General features: G+C 37.5%; 1 long non-coding RNA gene across 3 annotated transcripts in view; it reads right to left on the reverse strand.

Moving 5' to 3' along the window:
* The window catches only part of LOC124960513 (uncharacterized), a 107,303-nt gene that overhangs the window by 74,170 nt on the left and 6,091 nt on the right, over positions 1–27,042 (reverse strand). Inside the window, exons 2-3 of one of the 3 annotated variants that reach the window (XR_007104086.1) lie at positions 16,613–16,793; positions 16,173–16,313 (exon numbers count right to left, since the gene is read on the reverse strand). The exons of the other annotated variants lie outside the window; for them this stretch is intronic. This is a non-coding gene — a long non-coding RNA (uncharacterized LOC124960513). Of the gene's footprint in view, positions 1–16,172; positions 16,314–16,612; positions 16,794–27,042 lie in introns of those variants that run through there. 3 annotated transcript variants of the gene reach the window in all.

Genomic DNA, 27,042 nt, shown 5'->3' on the forward strand with positions numbered 1-27,042 from the left:
TCCTCGATCAAGGCCCAAAAGAAACGCCTGCTCTCTGCTGTTCATTCTGCTGCCTACCATTTTAAATAATTGGGTATTAAGTGTTTGGATAGTTTTTATTTTCTATGTTTGTTATGGGGCGCAATTTAATAACAGACCGATCACCACTAAGAAGGCCAAATTTGAGAGTCTTTATTAAGCCGGCCAGCTGACTGTCTCACACAATGCCCCAAAAGAATGGCTATTGGGAGAACAGCCCCGACCACAGGGTTGTAAGGGTTCTTATACCAAAAATCACATCAATCATAAGTGTCTGTTGCTGTGATTCAAAATTACAAACTAACATCATGAGATCATCGACAGAGGGGGAAGTGGGTCAAACTGACCCTTACCTAGGTACAAACTAAAGAATGGTTGCTAACATCCACACAATTACCGTTTACATGGTACATTGGTTAAGAACAATAGGAATCAAAAGAGAGCAATTCTTTACTACATAGGAGTTGCCATTGTATATTATTAAACATGTCACACCAAATAACTGATGATAGGCACAGAGGCGGGATGTTCCCATGGGAGAAGCTTATTTCCTACATAACATGGAGTCTCAGAGCAAAATGGAGTCTGTTTAGTCATTTCCCTTAGAGTCTGGCCTACAACATTCTCATGGAGCCAGATCTGTCAGTCCATCACATGCTGACTGATTTTTTTTTTAAGGGACTGGTTATTTATCATTTCTAAGAGAAAACTGTCTGAAAAATCTGGGGTCAGATTTAAATTCTTGTAACAAAATTTTCCCTTAGAAAACTGGTCTTTCAGCTTCTATAATTGGAGAGAACTTTCTGAAGCTTTGATTAACAAATACTGTTTCCATTAATTCCTACTTATGAAAGGCTTTGCTAGTGGCATATTTGGAAGTTTAAAGCAATGATGCTGTATATGCCTGATGAATATTATTGATGATAATAAAAACAACTCTTCCTGGAGTATCTGAAGTTATTAACTCAGATTTTTACTACAATCATATGGAACAGTCAACTAGAATTATTATCATTGTTCTGATGAAAGAAAACAAGTTTCAAATTAAGGAATGAATGGGAATGGAATTCAATTTCTACACATCACAGAGATTACATTCCAGGCTGTAAATATGTCTACTTTAACTCCTATCAGAGTTAATAATTATTATGTAGTAACTTATCTCTCCAGAATGTAAGATTCTCAAAGTCAGGTCCTACTATATGTTTCCATATTCATAGAACTTAACACAATATTTGCCCAAATGCATGTTGAAGGACTATTCCATTGTGACAGATGGATAGTTGTGATTTGGTTGAATAAAGTTTGACTTGGATGGGTTGAGGGTTGTTATGCATGTTAACTTTGTTTTAGTGCTAAAGTTCTAACCCAGGGCTTCACATATTGCCAGCAAGTGCTTTATCACTAGCCACATCCACAGTCCATATTGATTTTTTGAAAAATATGAATATAAAAGATTGAGGCAACATTGCAGCCACATCTAGAACTTTTCCCAAAAAACTCATTAAAGAGTCAATGTCCTTATTTCATCAATTTTTTCAATCCCTCATTTATGAATTGACCCATAATACATTTCTCGGGTGTCCATAAATGATCACAGGCCATATTAGAATTTGAAAAGCTTTTGCTTTTTCTGTTATTCTTAGACTTACTTTTCTTCACTAGTGTCCTGGCTTATTATCTTAGCTCCTACCTTAACTTTGAATGATAAGTGAATTTCAGAACTCCTCATGCCTCTTTATTTCTTGCTGTAAAATAGAAATTATGAATCATGTACTTGTTCTTTAGGGTGAGAAATGACTAAGGAGCAATTATTTTGAGATAAATGTTTTGATGACAGGCAAGTGGAAAGTAGAACGAGTTCACAATAGATAACCTCATTTCTAAGAGAGTATGATGTGTAAAACTGCGTGATCCGGTGGCCCTCTGCCTTTGTCAGTGTCTCAAGATTTATCCTCATCCTTCCTCTGTCTTCTTTATGAGGCACTGTTTATGTTTCTTCTCCTCAGTAGTCAGTGACTCTTCCCTCATTGCTGTCTTCCCTTCTCCCTAACACTTATTCAGTCTCCCCTATGCCAGCCGGTCTTTGTTCTTCCTAATACACTCATATGCTCAGTATAGCCATGACCCCACCCCATACCTGTTCCCCTCTATTCAGTGGCTTCTATTGTCCACAACTTGCAGTTAGGTATTCAATACCTTCTTCTCTCATGCTACACTTACTTTAAGACCATTATTTCCCATGACTCATGACTTTCTTTACCTCTATCTTAAATCAAACTGATCACTCACTGTTCTGTGTTCTGCATCCCCTAAGGAGATGCTTCTGTGACATTGGTCCTTGTAAGCCCATGATAGCCTTTCCTTCTACCCTCTCTGAATCAACATTCTTGAAATCTCAGTACTTTTCTATTTGATCTACAAATTTCAAAGTACTCTCTCTGCAACTGTACCCTGACACCTGTAAATTCCAATGAAACATAATGATTCATATGTAATGTGATAAGATTCTGATGAGACATACAAGTTGTTTATCTCCATTTCTCAGTTAAATTTTCCTTTGTGGTGAAATAAATGTTAGATTCCTTCTTATGTCTGTTATATTTAGAGTTTAAATGGGAGCAGGCAGCATTTGTTGAATGAATAAATAAATGAATGAAATAGTATATGAATGAATGAATGGATGAAAGAATGAATGAGGTATTCCAGAGAGGAATATCTATGTGCTCTCTTTTTGGTGCATCTTCCTTAATCCTATATTCAGTGTATAATATAACACTATTTTTATGAAATGATCAGATGGTTGGCACCCTCAACTGTCTAAACACAGCAAAAAATTTGAAATTAGGAAAAAGTTCCTTTGAGCAGTAGGGAAAATAGCTATCACAAAGCTTATTTAAGTTGGTGCATACCCTCAAGCTAGCTGGAGCTTATTTGGTTAGTATTAGGTGTTAACTTGGGCTCCTGATTTAATTAGCTTAGTTAGTTGCCATAGAAACTAATAGCAATAAAAAGGGGCAAGCATACCATGAGGGAGAAGAAATGAAAGTAAATAGTGGGGCATATCATATCAGCCTGGAGATCAGTGCTGTTGTAGTGTTACAGTGCTGAGAAATAATTTCTGTCAAATGCAACTTATTGGCAATTTGCATTTTGTAAACATTTCCATCAGAAAATACCCACAAGATTAAGTGTGTTATCTGAAGAGGTCATCTTCAGCTATCTGGACACAAGGATTGTAAGAATACCTTACTGTGAAACATATTGACATCATCAGGTGACTTTAAGATAAAAACCATGAATGGTACATATTATTTCTACCTCAAGGAGGAAGAGAGGCTCAAAGATATTACACAACTGTGTTAAAAAGTTCATATGCTAGAAAATGACATAGCCAAGATTCAAGTATATGTATTCTATCCCTGTGTCATTTCTATTTCTACTATATTATAATGGTAGCTATATTTATTATTTCATTCCTATTGCATTTGAAAAATGTGTAGCTATCACTGGGTCAATGGATCTGTGAAGTGAAAGCCTACCTGAAAACACCTGGTGGGATCATTTTAAAGGATACTTACATCTTAGGATTATAAGGAAGTCACTTGCCATAGTCCAGAGTTACATCATAAGAACTGTTGTCCTCAAGTCCCTGAGGTTATCATTATCATTATTATTTATTTTTGGACCAGTGTTTTGGTCAAATTTTTCACTGCTGTAACTAGAGGACCCAATCAAAACAACTATAGAGAAGGAAAAGTTTATTTAAGGGCTCACAGTTTCAGAGGTCTCAATTCATGCACAGCAGACTGTATTCCTCAGGGCTTAAGGTGAGACTGAACATCATGGAAGAAGAGTGTGGCAGAGGGAAGCAGCTCACATGATGATCAGAAAGCAAAGAGAGAGACTCTACTCACCAGAGATAAAATATATACCCCCTAAGACCCCTAATGCCCCACCCCCTCCAATCGCACCCCACCTGCCTTCAGGTACCATTCAATTAATCCCATCAGGTGTTTAATTAACTGATTGAGTTAAGGCTCTCATAACCCAATCATTTCTTCTCTGAACCTACTTGCATTGTCTCATAAGTGAGGTTTTGGAGGACACCTCACACTCAAACCATAACAACCAGATATTGAACCCAGGGGTGCTTAACCACTGAGCCATATCCCCAGTTCTTTTAAAATTTTATTTAGAGACAGGGTCTTGGTGAATAGCTGAGGGCCTTGCTAAGTTGCTGAGGCTTGTTTTGAACTTTCGATCCCCACGTTTCAGCATTCTGAGTCACTGGGATCATAGCCACAGCACCCTGCACCTGGAGATTTTCTGAAGACTAAATCTTCAGTCACTCAGCATGAAGGATGACTTAATTCAATTTGTATTAACGGTCTTCCCTTTTTCATATCATTTTCTCATTTCCTTGCTGGTTATTTCTGCGCCTTCCATAAAACCCCCCAGAACTTCTATCCTTGTGTTGATGTACTCTTGGGGAACTCATGAGCAGACAGATCTAGAATAATTACTATGCTTAACCTACATAATTTTATCCATTTACTTATAATAATAATAAGCAGTAATATATTTGTCACGTTTGAGACTCATATGACAGTCACAATTTGTAATGTTTTAATGTTTTGTCTTATTTAATTACCACAACTGACATATGAGGTACAAATTAGAATTGTCCCCATTTTAAAGCAGAGGAAACCCAGATTTGGAGAGGATTAGCACCTCGGCCAATGTCACTCAGTTTTGCAGTGATGGAGCCAGGAGTTGAACTTAATCTTTCTAATGCTAAGGCCTGGACTTCATCCCACAAACTTGGCACTGATTCATACCCATGGGGTCTAAATGAATAAATGAATGAATGGCTAGAGAATGTGTATCTTTTTCACCATCATTTTATTATGGTATGCTCCAGTAGGTAATGAATTTTAGAATAGGGGTAAAGCAAAATTCTAATAAACTTCAGAAATGAACTGATCAGGATCTTGGGCCTGAGTTTGACTGTGCTCTATGCTATTCCATGGCATGAGGACTCTGAGTTTGACTGTGCTCTATGCTATTCCATGGTAGGAGTTAGCTCTTCACAGGCAGATGGGCAGCTTCTCTGAGGGACCTGTCTGCAGTTTCCAGGACTCTCCATTGCCTTGAACCCACATCTTTCAGAGGCCCAAGAAGCAGCAACTAGTTTTATTGTCAGTTTCTGTGAGTAAATATTCAGCTGAATTGATAAAGCCTGGAAAAGCATGCTTTCCCTTTTGGCTCCTTTCATGGAAAGGGAATTGGTGACCAGAATAATTATTCTGAAAATAGCTCCATCCCTTTGTTTAAACGATTAAGCACATTGATGAAGTTAATTCATGGGAGAAATGACATGCATGTTGGCAAATCATTCTGTTCATCTTGGCAACCTTCCTATTTTTCTCATCTCTTTTTTACCTTCCTTTCTGCCTCTATTGCTGTTCAGCTGTCATTCCTCAGTGTCTTTTGGGAGCTGATGTTTCCTACAGTAAATTTGTGTTTTTCCATCTCCAAATTTATACACAGATCTATTTGCTTCCAAGGGCATATTCGCTATCACCTCTTTCCTAATTAGTGTTCGTTATTTGAATTTTTTATTTTCTGAATTTAATATATTGCAATTATTTTTTTCTTAAACATCCCTCATACTTTTTGCATTTTGGTGTTGATGTGTCATAATAAGGTAGTCAAGGGGATAAAACAAAAAAATTAATAATTCTTACACATGTAAAGAAAAGAAAATAGTTGTTACTTTAAGAGATCACTCTACTGTGATTTGCTTGGCTAGGTTGAAGAGGAATTTCTTTTAGACAGAGATTTTCCATTTTGCTTAGTAAAAAAACCCTCTTTGGATTAATTTGGTTGTGAAAAGCAAAGTTTCCATCTCTCATCCTGTTCCCCACAGCCTTGATATACATAGAGGAGAGATTTAGCCAGGTGGAATCAGGAATTTTAAACTTGTCAATGATTTCTGATGGGAGTAGATAGTGACTTGGGGGAACCCTAAGACTTGCAGAAGAAGGAGAAAAGATCACCATGAGGGTGGGGAGATGTGTCATAGCAAGATCAAGGTAAAAGGAATCCAGTGAGATAATCATGGTGAAAATTATCTAGGGAACTTGAAGAGAGTGAAGTCTAATGCTCCACATTTCACTTTTGCTTCTTATTTACACTGCTGAAACTACCCCCGCCCCCGTAGGTACTGAACATTGCTAGAAAACAGGTTACACATTTCCAGGACTCAAAAGAATGTGACTATGTCTGCTGTGGATCCAAGGGATGAAAGAGAATTGTAACCACAGGATACATTCAGATGAATGGGGTGATGGAACTTCAGTGAGAATTTAAATCAGAATGCAAGGTGGGCATGAGAACTTATTCATACCCCTTCAGTTAAGCAAAAACTGTGTTTGATAAGCACAATCCTGATTATGAAATCTCTTATTTAGATTCCTGAGGAGGCTTTCATGAAAAGTTCCCTATAATAATTCACGTGCCGTTAGTGTCCCATTCATCTATGCGGCCTCTTTTTGGCAGTAGGTTTCTGCTCAGCATTTGTTCCTCATTCACACTGTCAGATGGCCATTCCCTCCAATCTACCACATTTCCCTCACCACAGGACCATTGCACATGCTGCTCTACCTGCCTGAAACCCATTCTCTATGTTTTTGAGAAGTTGGTGCCAATTCATCTTCTAAATCTTAACTAGAGCATCCTTTCCTTAGAAAGCTGTCCTTGCCCTCCCTCTTTCAAAGCCCCCCACGCCTCTTCTTCACTACTTCTGCTGCAGTTGTAACCTCACAATAGTCTCTGTGATCTCTTAATTGATATTTGTCTTTCCTACTAGTACCAAAGCTCCACTCAACAGTTTCCCTTGCCTTGGATAAAAATTTCATCCCCAAGCTTTGTTCAGGAATGATCACTTCATAGACACTCAGTACACAATTTCTGAGTGAAGGAAAATGGAAAGATGGAAAGAAGAAAAAGAGGGATAACATATATACATATATATATGAGTCAGAGACCTATAGATTGGTTTGTAAATATAAGTGGTGGTGAACTTACAGTTTGCTCTGTGGCTGCTTGGAAGAGAACATTTGGAAGACTCTGATTTATATCAGGGTTTCAGAATGGCATAAGATGGTATAAAGCCACTGAGGTCAAAGGAAGAGTTTATCAAAATAAGCAGTAAAAGAAATCCCTTACTTCCATGCCAATTTAAATAGTGGCTCTGCTAATTTACATCCCCATCAACAGAATATAAGAGTTCCTTTTCCCCCAAATCCTTGCCAGCATTTATTGTTATTTGCACTCTTGATGATTGCTATTCTCATTTGAGTGAGATAGAATTTTAATGTAATTTTAATGTAATACCTAAGGATGATGAACATTTTTCATGTTTTTTTTTTTTTTTTTTTTGGTCATTTGCCTATCTTCTTTTGAGAAATGTCTTTTACCTTATTTGCCCATTTATTGAAAGGGTAGTTTGAGCTATCTTATGATGTAGCTATACCACTCTTCCATATTTATTCCAAAGAGTAAAAGACAGCATATTTTGTAGATACAAGCAAATCCATGTTAATTGCAGCCCAATTCACAACAACCAAATTATGGAATCAGCCTAGGTGTCCATCAATGGATAAATGAATAAAGAGAATGTGACATATATACACAACAAATTGCTTCTTAATCAGGAGAAAGAATGAAATTGTGGCATTGCTGGTAAATGGATGGGACTGGAAAGCATCAAGTTAAGTGAAATAAGCCAGACTCAGAAAGTCAAGTGTTGAATATTTTACCTCATACATGGAAGCTAATGGGAACAAATTTAAAAGAGAATTTCATGAAAATAGAAGTGAGACTATTAAGTCAGAAGAAGAGGAAGGGAACCAGAGGACAGGAGGAGAAGGTAGTAAAGGGAGATATTGGGGAGTAAAATTTATGAAATTATGTTATCTGCATACAAATATACGACAGTGAAACCCACTATTCTGTATAATTAATATGCACCAATTAAAAAAAAATCCCTTACCTACTTAGTTATGCTTTGATCTGTCACGATGATGATAATGATGGGTATAAGCAGTTCATTTTGGCAATTCTTTTTAAACTTGTTAATGGGTGAATTTATATGTGTGTGTATGTGTATTTATGTTTGTGCATATAAAAAGGGAAAACTTTCTTTTCAGCTGCGATCATTTAGAACCAAGCTGAGGACCTGAAGAAATTGGTCAATCTGGCAGTTCCTTTTGATTTTTGGTAGAGAATTGATTTATCAAGAGCAAGGACCACAAGCGACTACTGATCTAATGACCTCACCATCTTTTCCAAGTTGTTTTGGCAAAACAAAACCTTCCTCTGGGGTTCCAACTGACTATTAAGGTGTTTTACCCCGGGCATTACTTGTGGAGTTGGAGTCTGAATTAGGACTATGGTTTTGTTTAGAAATCCTAACCTGACCTCCCTACTTAGTAGCTATGTAACCTTTGGGCAGCTATTTAACCTGTGCGAACCTAATTTTTCCCATTTTTAAAATGGATAATACAATGCTCTCAGTTGAGGGGGCTATGGTGAGTTCAACCTGAGATAATGAATGGAAAACCGAAAGCAGCACAGACAGTTAAATATTTCCACAACTCTGGTCTGAATCTCATTTTCTCAACATGTTTCCTTCCTTTCTAGCTCCTGCCAGAAGTGAGTTGGCTCATCAACTATTATTCCACTGTACAGGTGGACTGATTTTTTATACTGTGAAAGATAGGGAAAGAAAAATAACACTAGTAATATTTTTTAATTGACCCTCCTGAGATGGATCAAATGCCAGGACTGTTTTAGGAGCAGCTTCAAACCCATACAAAAGGTTGAAGGTAGTTATTAAATTCTTATGAATACAGAGAAAGGAGAACTCTCTGCTACCCACAGCATCTTTTGGTGAGTGATCAAATCCAGCATTTCTGAGAGCAACTGTGTCATTAAATCCTTGTCTAGCAAGGAGAAAAAGTGAACCAAGCATTCCTCTGGCTTCTCTTTTCAGCCATACTTGCTTCCCCTTCTTCTTAGAAACTGCCAGAGGGAGCTCCTCTGTGCCAGACAGAACCTGCAGAGTGAGCCATAAGGGTTTGGTTTTGGAATATCTCACAAAAACTTATATGTTGAGGACTTGGCCCAATGCAGCCATGTCTTGAGGTAGGGGCTTGTAGGAACTCATTGGCTCATAAGGGCTCTAACCTCATCAGTGGCTTAAATTCATTTTATGGATTAGTAATTTGAATGGACTACTGGAAGGTGATAAAAACTCTAGGTAGGTGGGACTTGGATAGAGGAAATGGGTCACTGGGCGCATGACCTAGGGAGATATATATTGTTCCTTGTTCTCCAACCCTACTTCCCAGCTGCCATGAGTTGATGGCTTTCCTCTGCTATACCTTCCATCATAATGTTCTCTCTCACCTCAGGCCCAAAGCAATGGAGCCAGCAGACCATGGGCTGAAACGTTTGAAACTATGAGCCAAAATAAATCTTTCTTCCTTTAAGTTCTTTACATCAGCTATTTTGGTCATAGTGACAAAAAGCTAACACATGTGACCCTCTTTGTTTCCCCATTTTTACCTTTTTGGAATTATTATTCGCAGAGATCTCTGATCACGACTCTTCTATTGGCAGTGATTTGTCCAACCTGTATGAAATAGACTAATACCACTTTGTGGACTACGTCATCTACGTGTCTCCTTTACTCATTCAAAGCACCTTAATTCCCCAAATTGAATTTTGAATGAGACACTGTTCACTGACCATGGTAACAGCAAATACATGCATAAATAGAATCAAACCTCTTTTCTTGAGCAATTTGTCTTCACTCTAGCCTGAAATTGTCTTTTAAAGCCGGGTAACAATCTTAATTCAGACTCTGGCTGATAGTTAGTGCCTGGGGATTGAATAGCTTATTGGTCGGCCAGAAGAGAAATAAAATAAGGAAGACGAGGTGATCAGATTATTGTCCACAGTGGTCAGGAGAGGAGTTGCTATGGCCAGGTCTCAATTATGAGGGCAACTCTTTGGAGATAAGGCATGAGATCTCTACAAAATACTGTCGCATTTCATTTTCTGCTCTAAAACCTGTTAACTTAGTGACTATTATTACCCCTATCCATTTCACAGAGTTCAGGGAGATTAAGTAGTGCTTTATTACTGATAGTTGTTAAGTAATAGAGATACTTGATGAAGAGCTGTCTTTCTCTACATCCTAGACTCCTAACTAGCTACTACATTATACTGTGCGATAGCATTTCTTCCAAGTGTTGGTTTGTGGAGACAGACTGACAGCTGGCAATGCTAGGTGATTTGGGATGAATTTGAAACAAGCAGGGAAATCCACAAAAACTGAGGGCATCTCTGATGAAGTCTTGTTCAGAAGAGCTTCCCACAACACCGATCACTATATTCTTGTTTGAAGGTCACTAGGATAATTCATGCCTGACCCTTGTTCAATTTGCCATACCAATGAAAGTTGATGAAGATATAGATCAAATAGAACTTTTGGATCCAAGTCATACTTTTATCCCAGTGTCTAAAGTTCCCACTCACCCTATCCTGAGAGGACTTCCTTAGTACATAGAAGCTGTATTTGTCTTTCAGAAATTTCTTGTCATCAGGGAACATATTAAGGTGGCCCATTTGAACTTCATAAAGATTTCAGTTGTTTCTACTTCTTCAAAATTGTCATTAGTTCTTTCATACATTTATTCATTCCAACATCTCTTTAATGAATGCTTACTATCTCCAGGCACTATATATGAAATGCCCCCCTCGTGATCTGCTCATTCTGTGCACCATCTGTTCCATACTGGACCTCTCTGCAAATGGTCATAGCAACTGCCATAATCTCTCTCCACATTTAGCAGAAAATTAGATACACTAATTCAAAGATAGCCCAGTTCCTTAAGCTTCTTAGTGTTCACATTTGTAAAATGGGGTGGATAAAAAAGGCAGGGCTTAGACTAGATGGATTATCAGATATGTGCTAGTTCTAAGTTTTTTTTTGTTGTTGTTGTTTTGTACTGGGAATTTAACCTAAGGTTGCTTTACTGCTGAGCCACATCCCCAACTCTTTTATCCTTTTTTCTTTTTATGTTGGGACAGGATCTTGCTAAGTTGCTTAGGGTCTTGCAAAGTTGTGGAGGCTGGCCTTGAACTTGTGATCTTCCTATCTCAATCTCCTAAAATGCTAGGATTACAGATGTGTACCACTGCTCCCTGTAGTTCTAAGGTTCTTGATTCTATAGCTTTGATCTTGATTACACTTAAAAATTAATCTTTCAAGTCTGCTCAGGTTGAAGGACTTTAAGACTTTCATTTGTAAAACAAAAATTTGAATGCATTTTTCTCTAGTTCTGAAGTTCTGTGATTTAAACAAACTTGGGCTCCACTTTGCTCCAGAGCATCTTCTAGGGGGAGAAAAGAGGGACTGCATTCCCCAAATCCCATCCTTTCTGTCAAGGGAGAACACAGCAAACTGAGGAACAGACAAAGCTTTAGGGGTCTGGGCTGAATATTTGACACCTCTTCCTTTTTTCCTTCAAGGGGGGCAGTGTCAGGGGAGGGTTTGGGCCATGAGTTACAGCAGACCTCTGGGGTTGGATCATGACTTCCTTCTTGTTGCACACCCTGAGGCAAGTTAGTTAACCTGTTTCTTCTTCACAAAGTGGAGCTGACAGTAATACTTTACAGGGAGGTGATGAAAACTAGAGGCAAGAACACTTGCCAAGCATTTGGAGCAGAGCCTGGATCACAGGGAGCAATCAACAGCTAATAGCTCTTTGTCAAGAGAGAAAGCAGTTATTCCATTATTGTTTCCAGGTTTGGGAGTCTGAGGACCTATGGGTGAACCCGACGTTGAGGCATTGCTGGGAACTCTGGTTCTGATTAGAGAGAGCTGGAAAACCCGTGGAAGGGAATGGGAGAAGGCTTAGGCTGAGGCTCCTAGTTCAAGACTGTGGGAAGCACACACACACGAGCCTCTATCCAGAATGAAAAGATACTTCTATCTTTCCTTCTGTATTTGCTTAAGCAGTTCCATAATGGTTTCACTCTTTGTCCTGTCTTCTCCTTCCTTTCTCCCTCCTTTTCTCTTTTCATTCCTCTTTCCCATCCTTTCCTCTGTTTTTACCCCCTTCCTTCTTTCCTCCCTTTGATGTAAAATCAAAAAACCAGGAAAGGAGAACTGGACACAATGGTGGGAGTGTGTGAGAGAGGAATACTAGGCAAAGGCAGAGTCGATTTGGGCATTTTTTCCTTTTGACTGGAAGCCAGGCTCCTCTCATGGCTGGGAAAAGGCCAAACAGACCCATGACTTATTGATCAAGAGAAAAAGAAAAATCATGTTGGCAGGATGCAAGGCCCACTGCATCCAAATGAGGCAGAGCTGCAATATGGGAGGCCTGGGAAGGAAACGTGAGTTGTTCAGTGGAAGCCCTGAGCAGGCTCAAGGTTTGGAGAAGGATGAGGACCTCTCTGTGGGAAAGGAAGTCAGGACACCCGCCTCCTTCTCTTCCTCGGAGGTAGGAGATGAGTGTCCGGCTGGCATGGGAAGTGAATCACAGTTTGTCCAGAGCAGAAGTTGGGCAGGTTCCTGAGAAAGCACAGTAGCCCAGTGGTAGGGAGGTGCAGTGGGTTTGGCAAACTTTGTCTTCACTTGCCAAGGTTTCTAGTGAAAAAGACAAAATGAAGTTTTTCCAACTAATCTCAGCTCAATACCCAGGTTCAGTCTGTCATTAAAAGAAGCACTGCCATTGTGGATTGGGAGCAGTTATTTAATATTATGGTTTTGCCTGATGATAGGGACAGAAATAGGCAGAGAATGGTAATAATCTGTTAGGCAATGTGCTCACTGTGCTCATCTCTTCCTGTTTCATCCTCCTATACATTGTCTTTCTGATTCTCAACACAGCCATGAATTTAAAGTGTTTTGAATAGTAAGAGGACACACTCACTTACCCACACACACACAAAAAGAAAAAAGAAACCTGACATCATTAACCCATGGTCATCAGACTTCACTATTCCATAGATGTCAGAAGGAAACTTAGGCATCCTCCAAATTTTTAAAGTTTTCTACAGTATCCTGGTTAAGTGATTATTCTACCCTGTATCAGCTTTGCATCACTATAATAAGGGACTTGTGACTGCTAACTTGTAAAGAGAAAAAGATTTATGATGGCCCAGCATTGTGGAAGTTCCAGACTATGACCTAGTGGCTTGCTTGCTTTGGTCTCCTGGTTGGAGTGCCAAACAGCAATGGCAGAAAGTGTGTGGCAGAGTAATAGTACTTATATCACAAGCCAGGAAACAAAAGAGAGACTGGACAATCTGGGGTTTCAAAATTTCTTCCAGGGGCAAGAAATGATTTAAGCACTTCCCACAAGGATGCACATTCCAAAGGTTTCACCACCTCTCAATAGCATCCCCTTGAGTGCCAGGTCCTTAGCACAAGAACCTGTGGGAATATTCAACACCCAATTAGAGCAGACCCCTTTTAAATGTTTCCATTAACAAGAATCTCACTACTCATGGCAGCCCATCTTATTCCTGGCTGCTGTAGAGAATTCAGCTTCACCTTTGTGTTCCTGCTTTCCAGTATGTCCCAGGCATAGTGGTGATGAGGAAATCAACCCTTTATCCCTACAACTCCAGTTCAGCTGAGGTCTTGGGTCTTTAATTCAACAACGCCCCTTCTGATCCTTCCCTCTCCCGTCTTACTTCTCTGCAATGCCACCACATGACACTATTAACTCATTGCTGCTTCCTTCCTCAGACCTATGTTCCCTTAAGGGCCATGATTCTTTCTGTGCCAATTAAAGATGTTTTCCCTCATGATTATTCATTACCCCATAAAAGACACCTCACCTCATTTGTTCTGCTTTATAACTCTACTGGACTTTTTACTCTGTTCCCAGTAAGAGGACTGGAGGTATTCTAGAGTGGGTGATATCTTAAGTTGATTAAGCTTAGTTTCTGTTACCTGTAATACAGCTGTGTACCAAGACAAGGCACATCATCCTCAGTCTCTTCTCCCAGAGTGGGTAGCCTGGTTTTATCAGGGTTCTCAAGTCACTCAGAGGAGTAGGAAAAGTCTTCACTTCTTTAACCAAGTGCCCAGTATGGTCATCAACTCTGGTCACTTTAAATAACCTTATTATATACTTATATTTAGAAGAAATAAGAACCCTAGCTATAAAAGTTAGCCTATTAGAGAATTTGTTCAGAGTTACTGTCTCTTGGGTAAGCACCTGAGATGGCATACCTCACTTTATACCAGAGCAGAGTGGAAAACAGGCTCTTCTCACCTAGTCCTGTTTTTGAGGATACTGGTGATCCAGATCAGACCTTCCTACCTTTTTCCCAGGAACAAAAATGAGCTCGGAGCCTATCCATCAGCTCCAGAGCTCCAGATTTCCCTTCACTATGCTTCTACTGCAAATATAAACCTAGGCCCAGCAGTTACTTTCTCCACCAATTTAAAGTCATAGTCTATCTTTCAGTAATATCTATTGGTCTTGGTTCTGCCTCATGGAACAGCCTAGATATTACATTACTTGGGGATGAAGGTATTTTGCAAAGGACAAGAACCAGAGCAAATTCAGCCCAGCATAATGTGATTTGCATTTGTTGACTAACATTTCCACGTATACTCACATACCATTGATATTTAAACACAATGAGAAGAGCAATAAATGGTTTTGTATTCAGATAAATGTGTATTTCTATTACTCTAGCTATCAGCAGGCATGTCTGGCAGAGACATTTATAAATGCTTGGATTTCTATGTAATTACCCTTATTTTCTATTTCCAGGCCTCTTTTGCAATGAGCAGAGGCCATGTAACCAGATCTGAGCAAGGGGCTGTACATCTGTGTAATATATACCACCTCTGGACCCAAACCTCTGAGTTCTTATGGAAACTGCCTGGAAACTGCCAGAGTTCAGCTTCTCCAGGGAGGAGAAAAGAACATGAGACTTTATAAGAACAAGAAATAAATGCTTTCGTATTACATCATGGACATTTCGGGCCTAATTTGTTGGCACAGCACAGCCTGCCTCACCACAATTGAGTCAGTATCTTTTTGTAACAGTGCTTAATAAAAATGTCCACCTGACTTGTGAAATTGGGTAAAATTCTCCTGAACTCCATAGAATGCTTGTAGATAGGAATGTTGAAACTCAAAAAGTCCACTCTGCAAAAGAAAAAGATGAAGGGAAAACATGTGGGTGTTGTGTTCTTTGGGGTTATGTGGAGCTACTGAGCACTCAGTGAAAGCTTATTTTCTGACACCATCCTCGCCACATCCTCCAGTTCACCTGGGGATGCTGAGACAAAAGAGAAGTAAGTGAGAGAAATGTCATATCCTTAATTCCTAGGCAGACTGAACAGATGCCACTGAAAGTAATGAGAATGCTCCAAACTTGATATGGGATCTGGAATTGAAAATTTAACAGACACACATTCTATGTGGAGACTTCCTGTCTGCAGCCAGGCTGCAGGTCCCCAGCACTATCTTGTTGCTCATCAGAAACTGCCCTTGTGTGAGAGCTAAATTGCTCTTGAATTTTTGACTCAGAGCTATCAATATTAACTGATGGGTTTCTTCCTTCTTCTCTCCTCTCCATGGGAAGATTTATCGGGTCATCTTTCTAATGCTGTCCTTAATAAGCCTCAAGTAGAAGACCAATGTTTATGTAGTACCTAACACAGGCCACACAACGCGCAAATCACTTTTTCTGCAAGCCCTCTCATTCCTAAGAAGAAGTCAGTCAGATAACACAGATTAGAAGAAACAAAGGTCTCAGAAATGATGATTCAGAGTCCCAGCCCTGTAACTGTGAACTGAGTGACCCACAGCTAATCTTTCTGAACCTCTTGCCATAACTTCCCTAGATGCTAATAACACCTCTATAAGCAGTTTTTATGGGGGTGAGGAACTTTGTGAAATTGTGTAGTACTGTCCCTGGCACATACAAGGGACTCAATAGTAACTTTCCCAATAAGCATATGAGAAAGAGCTTGCTATTTCATTTCATGGGTGAATTATGCCTCACAGATGTAAAATAATTTACCTGAAGTCCTATAATAGCGGGCTTGGAAGTCAAATCCAGGTCTGTCAGATTCTAACTTCAGCGCTGCTTTGATGACAGAGTTAAGTAGTTATAACAGAGATTGTATAGTTGCAAATCCTAAAGTATCCATGGTTTAGCCTTTTAAAGTTTGCCATATCCTGAATTGAAATAAAGAATACAAAAATGTTGCACATGGGAGAATTCTACCACATAGAAAATATTCATCAAGGACTCCACACTAGTAAAATAAGCTTAGTTTGTGGCAGGGAAAAAATCTTTGATATTTTAATTTGCTTTAGGTCTAAAGAAGGAAAAACATAAATCTACCAACAAATATTATGATAAATAAATATGTAGTTCAACTTCTTTGCTATCTGGTTAGATTAGGGAGAGATGAGGAAGTTTGCCACATGGACAGATTGTCCTTCCCCGAGGAAGATGATAATGGGAGTATTACCTAACAGCTTCATGAGCTGTTGCAGTCCAAACATGATCCAGAAGGAGCAGTAACCCATCAACTCCAGGAGGTCTAGAAACTCTGCTTCCTTGACATCAAAGACTGGAACATTCCGAGAGTGCACACTGTGCTTTACACCGTGTAGAAGGAGGCAGTAAATTCCAGGCTCTGTGAATTCCTTCTGGGTAACCACAAACAATTTGATGCTTTACTATAAAGAGCAGAGCATTCTATTTTGATTAAGTCAGAATGGTTCTTTGTACCACAGAGTCCCATGGCGTATTTTAATGCCTCTGTCTTTCATGTCTGCTTAATAAAATCACACATTTAATTATTTAAAACAGCCAAGAACCAATAGGGGATTTGCTGACCTAGTGCTTTAAAGCTTAAAAACCCAAATTGCCTTTCCTTCATTGCTAGCAGATCAAACCCTGGTTGAGGGTGATGAAAACTATTGGACATTTTAGAATCATTTTGAAGAGCTGAGAGACTTGGCTCGCTGAATCTCATCTACACCTGAATAGAATGAATTTCATTATTGATGTTATCACAATTGACATTTCCCCAGGTTTTCATCTAGTCTATCTCCAGATTCATTGCCTTTTCAAATTGCTAATGTAGTAATGTATTGGGTTTTGGCAATTTCCACAGTGATTTTTATCTGTATAATAATTCTCAGAAATGTTGTCAGTTAACCCATTGCCCACAAGTAAATTAGCCTAGAAGGACAAACAGAGAGACTTGCTAGGGTTTGCACACCTTCTAAACGCTGTCTGGCTTTCCTAAAACAGTCACTTGCATTTCACTTACAGAAAATAATCATGTAATCATTGAAGACACATAGACTTCACCCAGCAAAGAGGAGGAATACAGAGTTGACTATTGTTTTCCATATTTACATTTTTTACTTAATATTTAAAATAAACAAAGTCTTTGAACTGTTTGCTGATTATTTCAAAGTTTTCCTTGATTTTAATTATACTATCAAGACAATATTTCTTTTCTATTTTCCTTAAACTACAAATGTGAATACTTCACTGCATCTAAATATAATTTAACTCATCTATGTAGATATTTTTATCAAATTATTTTCCCTATATTCTTTATTTTAAAGAAACATTATTTTGCCTATATTCTTTGGATCATAAGTGGTGGTTCAACTATGCTCTGTCCTAAAAATGTAGTCAAAGGAAAATGATGTCACGTGGTATGTAATTAAAGCAATATCCTGCATTGTAATGCTGTTCTTTATAATTATTAATGTGTTCAATTATAGTGGAACACAACTAAGTGCTAACGGCTCTTAAACTAATCAGACTAAATTTTAGTAGGGATATTGGAGAGGCAAATTGCACTATTTACAAAGTTATGGATCCAATAGGATACTGGCCCAGGAAAACTGATTTATAATGTAATTACATTTCTTACTAGTTGCACTACTATCATATTTTGTATCAAATTAGAAATTTTTTCCTTACTTCTGGTAACAAATTACTGATGATCCTACGTGCCAGAACTTTAAACTTGTGTCCTATACTTCAGCTAAATGAAGCATATTATAATTGCTGAAGCCTTTATTATTTAAATTTAACTCTGCCTCTGTTATTGTTTACACATTGTTTCACTATTCTTTCAGTAGCTATTCTTTATTAGTTGTTCTCAAATTGTGGTTTCCAAACTAGCATCAACAATAATAGCAGCTGCATAGCTGAGAACTTGTTAGAAAAACAAATTATCTGACTCCACCCCAGATCTATTGCGTCAGGAACTCTGGTGCCCAGAAATCTATATTTGAAGACCTCTGAGTGAGTCAATTCATGCTTCAGTTTTAGAACCACTGCTGTATTTTGCACCTTGTTTTTTAGCCTTTTCTATTTTACCTTACATGCCCAGTGTTTTCTCTGTGTTGCTTGATGAAAATATTATTCTTATCTCATCTAAAATACCTACTTTGATTTCTCCTTTTTCTGAATTCCCTTTGAATTTATATATGCATATGCATTAAGCATAATACGTATATGTAGAATTAATATAAATATATAACAAATATAAGGCATATATCAGCTCAAATTTTACACTTTTTTGGAACAACAAAATGTATCTATTTCTAGACATAAAGACTCATATAGAACTTTTAGAACTTATTTGTATAAATTTCATATGTTCAAAAAATTACAAAACTCACCAATAGTTAGGAACAAAAAAATAAATCAGGTAAAAGAAACAGAATTCTTTAAAAGAGCTATGATTAATATTATCTCTTAAACATCTTCTTTCTTATCCGATGGCAAGATGTAGGATGTCACAATAAACCATAAATTTTCTCAAAATAATCAAATAGAAATTTGAGATCAAAAATACCATAATGAAAATTAATAAAGCAACAGATTGATTTAATGCCAGATTTGACAAAACTAGAGATTATTGATCTATAATACAGATAAATTGCACACACACACATACATACACACAACATTGATCCAAGACACAGAGATAAAAAATAAAACACAGAAAACAGTATAAGAAATATTTACCATATAATGAAGAAGTCTACCTACATGGTACTGAAGAACTAGAGAGGAGAGAACAATGAGGTCAAAATAATTGAAGAATGAATACTGAGAATATTTCAGAAGTAATGAAAACATACTTTAAAGAAACTCTATAAACCCCGAACAAGGGCAAAGCTATTGGAAAACAAAGACAACTCTAAAAGCTTAAAGCAACCAAAGGAAAAATTACAATCAAAGTAGTAACTGTAAGAACTACAGCAGTTTAGTCAATAGAAATAATAAAAACTGAAAGAGAATAGAAAGGTTATCTGTAAAATCCTAAAATAAAGTAGTTTCCAGGGCAGAGTGAAATGTGATGCAGGATATTATTTTGAAAATTAAGATAAAATACATATATTTTCAAATGAAAAAATAAATTTTATAGAAATAATTGATAGCAGATATTCACTTAAACATTAAAATGGGGTTGCAAATTAGTGCAGTCACTCTGGAAAGCAGTGTGGAGATTGCTTAGAAAACATGGAATGGAACCACCATTTGAACCAGTTATTCCACTCCTAGGCCTATACCTAAAACTTAAAATCAGCATACTACAGTGATGCAGCCACATCAATGCTCATAGCTACTCAATTCACAGTAGCCAGATTGTGGAACCAACCTAGATGTCCTTCAATCGATGAATGGATAAAGAAACTGTGGCATATATATACAATGGAATATTACTCAGCCATAAAGAATAATAAAGTTACGGCATTTGCAGGTAAATGAAGTTGGAGAGTATCAGGCTAAGTGAGATAAACCAAACCCAAAAACCAAAGACTGAATGATTTTTCTGATAAGCAAATGATGATATATAATGGGGGGTGGGAGGGAGGCAAGAACAGAGGAAGGAGGGACTGTTTAGAGGGAAAAGAGAGGTGGGGGAGGGTGGGGGAAGGAAAAAATAACTGAAAGAATCAAACACCACTACCCTATGTAAATCTATGATTGCACAAATGGTATGCCTCTACCTCATGTACAACCAGAGAAACAAGTTGTACCCCATTTGTTTACAATTAAAAAAAAAACCACTAAAGTGGTCTTACACCACATTCTTCAAATTCCTCTTAGGCACGATTTGTTTGGAGTAGAGAATGAGGTGGTAGAAGGATTTTCTCAAAGTACCAGTTGCACTCCTAGACTCAGATTTTTACTGTGAAATTGCTCCTCAGAGAGAGCTTCTTCCTACACCAGTGCCTTCTCCCAGTGGGGGTGGAATCCCGTTACTCTGCCTCAACACTTGCTGATAGGCAAGAGTGGGTGGCATTCTCTGTAGTTAGTAAGTCTCAAGTAAGGCTTTTCAGTCATCTTACTCCTTCCCCAGGGATAGTGCTCTGTTGTTACTCTTAATTTCTCCAGTCACAGTTGATCTTTACCTTGGTATGCATTGCCCTTTAGCAATTTGATGAACATTTCAGCTGAATCTCCACCTGTGTTTAAGGTGACCATATTGTCTCCTGTGCTATGCCTTGGCTAATCAAGGACTGTGTCCTGTCTTTATCTGTATGTGTCCATCTTATGTTTTAAGCTAAAGGTTATGTTTTAAGCTAAAACTCTGCAACCTTAGCACTCTGATAGACTCTTTAAAAGTTACATTATTATAGATCATTCTTCATTTTTTTGATGTTAGGGTTAAAGTGAGACTCCTTTCTGTGTCTAAGATGAAGTAAATGTCCTCAGTAAATATAAGTGAATATTAAGAGTATAAAGTGATAAAATAGTATATTCTTTAATATATAGAATATTATATCATTCCATTAATATATATAACATAATTAAATTTATGGAAGTGATATCATTACAAGTGAGAAGAGAATGAGTATGATCTGGCTATTAGTCCAGCCAGGATAAGCAACAAAATATATTTTTGAACACTGTATACGGGGAAGATTTTTTTTCACTACTATATTTTAAAGACATTCCTGTTTGTGATTTTAAGGCTAATAACTGGCTTTGAGTTGTCACAAGCATCTAATGCAGAGTCATATACAGAAAATACCTGAGTTAGGGGAACAGCGGAGAGGGAGGCAAAAGGACAAAGAAGTGGGGATAAAGTCAACCGAATTATGCTCTATGCATGTTTCCAGCAATGAATTTCACTTTTAAGTGTAGTTATAATTCACCAATGAAGAAAATTATAGATGTTAAAAAAATAGAAGGGAGACCAGAACAGTATAGAAGGGAAAAAGGGGAACAGAGTGGGGAAGGGAAAGGAGAAATACCAGAGAGTGAATTACAGCAAATCATGACATGCACAATGACGAATAAATATGTCATAATAAACCCCTCAAAATATAACAGAATTAAAGGATAAGGAACAATGTCTGAGTTAGCTATACACCAGAAATAATGAAATTTATCACTTTTGGAGAATCAAGTAGAAAAACCATAAGGTGTAAGAAGTGTGATAAAATCCAACCCTTCTTAGGAGTAAATTAAAAAACTGGTTATAATAGTGTACTTTCTGATAAAGAATACTTATAGAATTTCTATAGCAAACATCGAATGAATGAAAATAGTAAAAGAATTACCACTGAGATTAAAAATGTGACAAGGTTATCTGCTCTTACTGTCCTCATAGAAATTCATCCTGGAGGCCCTAGTCAGTACAACAAGGTAAGAAATGTTAAGTGCCAGACATAAAGATTGAAAAGAATAAAAATTTCCATTATTTACCAGTGAATCAATGAAAGTTCTGTGTACCTGCTTTGAGAGGTGGCACCCACTTGTAATTCCAGCAACTTCAGAAGCTGAGGAAGGAGGATTGCAAGTTGGAGGCCAACCTCAGCAATTAAGCAAGGCCCTAAGCAAATTAGAGAGGCCCTGTCTCAAAATAAATAATAAAAAAATTTAATTTAATTTACTTCAAAAAGGGTTGCTCAGTGGTTAGGTACCCTTGGTAAGGATTTGTGTTCTCACCAGATTCATGGTTGAAACCTTAACATTAGGTAATGTGACTGTATTTGGAGATATCTTGTTAAGAAGGTAATTAATCAGGAGGCTGAGTCAGGAGAGCCTTGAGTACAAAGCCAGCCTCAGGAAAGCGAGGTGCTAAGCAACTCAGTGAGACCCTGTCCCTAAATAAAATACAAGATAGGCTGGGGATGTGGCTCAGTGGTCAAATGGTGTCCCTGAGTTCAATCCCTGGTACCAAAAAAAAAAAAAAAAAAAAAAGGGTAATTAAGATTAAATGAAGTCATAAAAGTGTGGTTCTATCTGATAGGATTACTTTCTTTGCACCAGTAATCTGATCGATGTGTAGGATTGCTGTAAATGTAACTGGGTTATATACATAAACTTTTGTTGAAGCACAATCATACTCAGTATTTACGTGGTGTCTATGGTTATCTTCAAGATGTTCAAGAGACCACATGGCTTGTAAATATAAAATATCTTGCCATCTGATTCTGTAAAAAATTGCCCAACCCTGGAGTACATCGATGGACTTTCTGGCCTTTGAAGATCTAGTTGGGTTGGTGGGTAGAGTTAGACTAGAAATTGGAAAGAAGAAAGACGATGAGTTCTGTGCAAGCTGTTCTTGAGTCCTAGCAGAAATATTAGCTCTTCTCTGTCTTCCTCTTCTGGATCAGGTAACTATATACCTTCATCCCTTCCCAAATAGTAAAGGTAATAGCCTTTCAGTGTCTTTTGTAGTTTCCCACCACCTTCTGCAGATTTTCCTTTTCTTAAACTCTCCTCACATTATTCTGTACTGTGTGAGTCATATGTTTTCCAGTGGGAACCTGGTTGATAATTTGTTATGCATTTATACTTTTTTAGGCATTGTGTTAAAAGCCTTCGTCTTCATAATGTAATTTAAACCCAACCAAACAACTTTGTTAGATAGAATAGTGTCATCATTCTGCATTTACAAATGAGACACTTGAGTTTTCAAGTTTGGATTCTTGACAAAGTTCACATAGTTAATAAGTAGGAGATATGGGATTTAAATTCAGTGCTATTGATTACAGCTGCCAGAGTAGAAGATCTTCCTCATTATTCCAAATAATTTTATTCATCTTATGATTTTTTCAATAATGCCTTATTGAATCGGTGCTTTGATTAAAAAACTTTTCTTATTTATGACTTCATTTAATCATCACAATGGATATAAAAGTATTATCTTATTATTACAGTAGATAAATTGAAGCTGATGCAATTTAAATGATTTTCTAAAGGATACTATAGGACAAACTAGTACAGTCAAGTGTTGCTCTTCTAGGTTCAAATTATATATAACTGTATAGCCAACCTTTATCAAACACATATACTCATCCAATTGAATGATATTTAGAGTTTTGCTTGCTATAAAAACTATAATTACATGTTTAGGCTTATACAAATAGGTTGTCAACTGACTGTAGTGTTGTAGCAAAAATGTGAGGCATAAAAAATATAGAGAAAAAAAAAGAGAGGAGAAAAAGTGAAGAGGCTGAAGAAAATTAAAATTGCCATGTGAATTAGGGATTGTTATATTTTTCCCAGTCCTAGAGTATTACATGTTAATTGATTCTAACTGAATATGAAAAGTCAAAATGAAGTGCCCTTATAGGCTGCTGGTATTTGATAGGTGAGAAGCAATGTTTCAGCAAGTTTGCCAGCTGGTCTCTGTGTACCCCTGAATTTCTACAGTCCACTCAGTCCCAAGCCAAAAATCTGGCCAAGATTGCTGCTGGAGATGCACAGATTCCACATTCCTTGTTTAACTTGCCTCTGGAAAGATAAAGAGCCCAAGTTCCCACTGAGACCCTATTTACTTCTTTCAGCCCTAAGGCAGGCACACCATGGATTCCAATAAAAGCCCTTCTCTTTCCTTGTGGTATGGAACACATTCTATGTTGTTATTTTTCTGTTATGGCATAAATGCCCCTAGTTGCCTCTTTCATATTCAGAAAATGTATATTTAGAAAATTATGTTTGAAAACAAACAAAAATATCTAACCCTATTTGTTTTATTTAGTCTAAAGACATGGATTTTGACCTAAGAATTCAGAGTATATGGGATGTGTATTTGTGTGTATGTGTGTGTGTGTGTGTGTGTGTGTGTACACATACCCATGCACATATGTGTACTTAAACCCCTTGTTCTTGATAATACCCTCTCTACCACTTTGTCTGAGGTTTGGGTGGAATAGAAGGGGTGGGAAGAGCCTGTATTTTGAGCAGCTAGCTGCAGGAATGACATCATTATATCCAACAACGGGATAATCAGTTCTTTATCATATGTCCACACAAGTAGTCAGTGGGGAAGATACATTGATATATTAGTTTAAGTACTGCAATGAATCCATTCCATTACCATAAATAGCTATGATATCAACAGCAGATCTTCCACAATAACTCAGAAGCAAATTAATGTCAATTATGGCTCCTAAGAAAACTTCTAAAGATTCTTCTTTACTATCTAGAGATGACTCTTCTTTAGAAACTATGTTAAACACCTTATTTACACATATTTCTATTAAGTTTATATACTTTCAGGTGAAATTGCCTTTGAACTATCAAACTTTAAGTCCAGCTGCCTATCTTCCTGCCAACTGATCATTCAGGCAGAAATGCAGGTACTGAAGTGTTCTCTTACCAAGGCAGGATACTCAGTTCTTACCTGAATGAAATATAAAGAACATATCAAGACATAACTAAGCACAGGCTTAAAGAATCTGGTCACTGAGTCCTGATATACTAAAAAGAAACACTGCTACTCTACATGCTATGCTGAAATAGTCTGTATTTAAAATCTCTTAGAGTTACAACGATCTATTAATTAGTTTAAGCTTTTCTTTTGCACATTTTATTATCAAACATCAATACCTATACCTCTCTCTTTTTTTGCCTTTACCTTTTATGCATTAACAATTTTAGTGGATACCTATAGGAAATTACTAACTTTATCTGACAACTTATGTTGTGAATACATACTTATAACTACTTTTCTACAGGTATCAACTCTATCATCTTATTTTTGGTTGTGATTTTCTTCTAGGTTTATAAACTGGATTGTGGAGGAGTTTGAAGAAGGTAATTACTATACTCTAGGGTGTTGTAATCCAGGCCTATTCTAGAAAGGAAATAGCTCTGGAGTCAGATCTGAAAGGATAGAGAGGAGAGTTAGAGAGGAGGGGAGACCAGCAGAAATCAGGACAGGAAAGTCACTCTGCGTGTGGTAGGTGGAAACCTGGGAAGGCTAAAATGTATGGAATGGACAACTCATTAGAGGTGCTGGAGGCATGAGAATGGAATGCTTACTTAATTTTTGTATATGATATCTTTACTTGATTTGGAATCTTGTTCCTATGGGGTTTAGCTATTTGTCTTCAGACATCAGGACATATTTAAGCCTTTTAATACCTTTGGAGAGTGATTTTGGCAACAAGACCAAAACTCCAATGTTCTTCATTAATGCAAGAGCCAGATGTCATCCACTGTGATGGTCTTGCTGTCCTCTGAGTTTTGGGACCATTCCAGCGAGCATCTGAGCCAATTTTACAGCAAATATTGCCAACATTCTTAGCCAAACTGCATTTTCAGAATGACAGGATATATGAGGAAGTCTTAAGATAACACATTCTGTCCTTTATCATCTCAAGGTCCATCAGAAATTCTCCACTCCTATCACAAACAATTCTATCAGTGAAAACATGTTATCCTTTAAGGATATTGTTAAAACCTACATCTGCTTGCTTGTTAATTTCTGCCAAATTGACCAATAATAGACTCAATTTTCCTTCCAATCTGTCAAGATGTGAATGATTAGCAAACTCTGAACCTTCCAAAGGCAGGAACTTTCTGGAAAGAGTTGTGTTGGAGTAAGCAAAATGTACACTGAACTGAACCATGTACACTGGCATGGGTAGAATCTAAATGTACTGTTTTTTATAATTTAATTTTATAAAACTACTGCTTGTACAATGGTGACCTAAATCATGGACACTTTACAGACAATGAGATTGGAAACATCTTCTGAGAAGATATGAATGAAACCAACACCAGGGACTGAAATGGAGTAAATAAAATTCCATGCATGTATGGTTTTGTCAGAATGAACCCAACTATTATGTATAACTAAAATGCACTAACAAAAGATAAAAGAAGCCAAGCCTTCATTTCTTTCTTTTTATGGAAATGGAGGCTATGTATATTTTTTCTGTGTTTCAAGGTATGGAAAGTGCATTGAAGACCAAGGCAAATTTCCACTCAATTTCAACCATAGCTATCACACTGCATATGCATGTTCATTTACTTGCCTGCCTGGTCCATCAGAGAAAAAATACTATTGATATTTGTGCTGCTCTTAAAATAAAATTGAAGTTTACAAGAGAATTACAAGGCCCTCCTGATTAGGACCCTGATAACTCTATTGTGTTTTCTTAGCACTTTCTCATTTGTTCAAACAGTAAGTTACAATAGTCTTATTCAAGATCCTTGAAGATTTCATAGGCTTCATTTTTTGTTGTTGACATTCTATTTTCCCAAATTCTGCACTGTGAGGGTGTACCTTGATAACTATAGATTACATGTATAATTATGAGAATAAAGATGGTGGTGGTGATTGTGGTGCTACCACAATATTCCTGATCGTATGTAAAACACTGGGGTTGGCATTTTACCAGATTTTCTCATTTTCCTTCATACTAACTTTATGATGGGGATGTTAATAATTTCATCCTTCATTTCAGGTGAGGAAACTAAGCATAAAGAAAACAGGCCAAGTTCTTAAGGACATAGTTAGTGCTAAAGCTGGGCCTCCAATGTATGGAGTCTGAATACTTCTTAACTGTATGGGATTTCCTCTTCTCCAGAAAAATGCTTTGGCCTTCCCAAGACACTGGCCTACTGGGAAGCATCTTCCCTGAAATACACGTGAATTATAAAGCTTTC

Source organism: Sciurus carolinensis, chromosome 11 (genome assembly GCF_902686445.1).
Source record: "Sciurus carolinensis chromosome 11, mSciCar1.2, whole genome shotgun sequence".
NCBI lineage: Eukaryota > Metazoa > Chordata > Mammalia > Rodentia > Sciuridae > Sciurus > Sciurus carolinensis.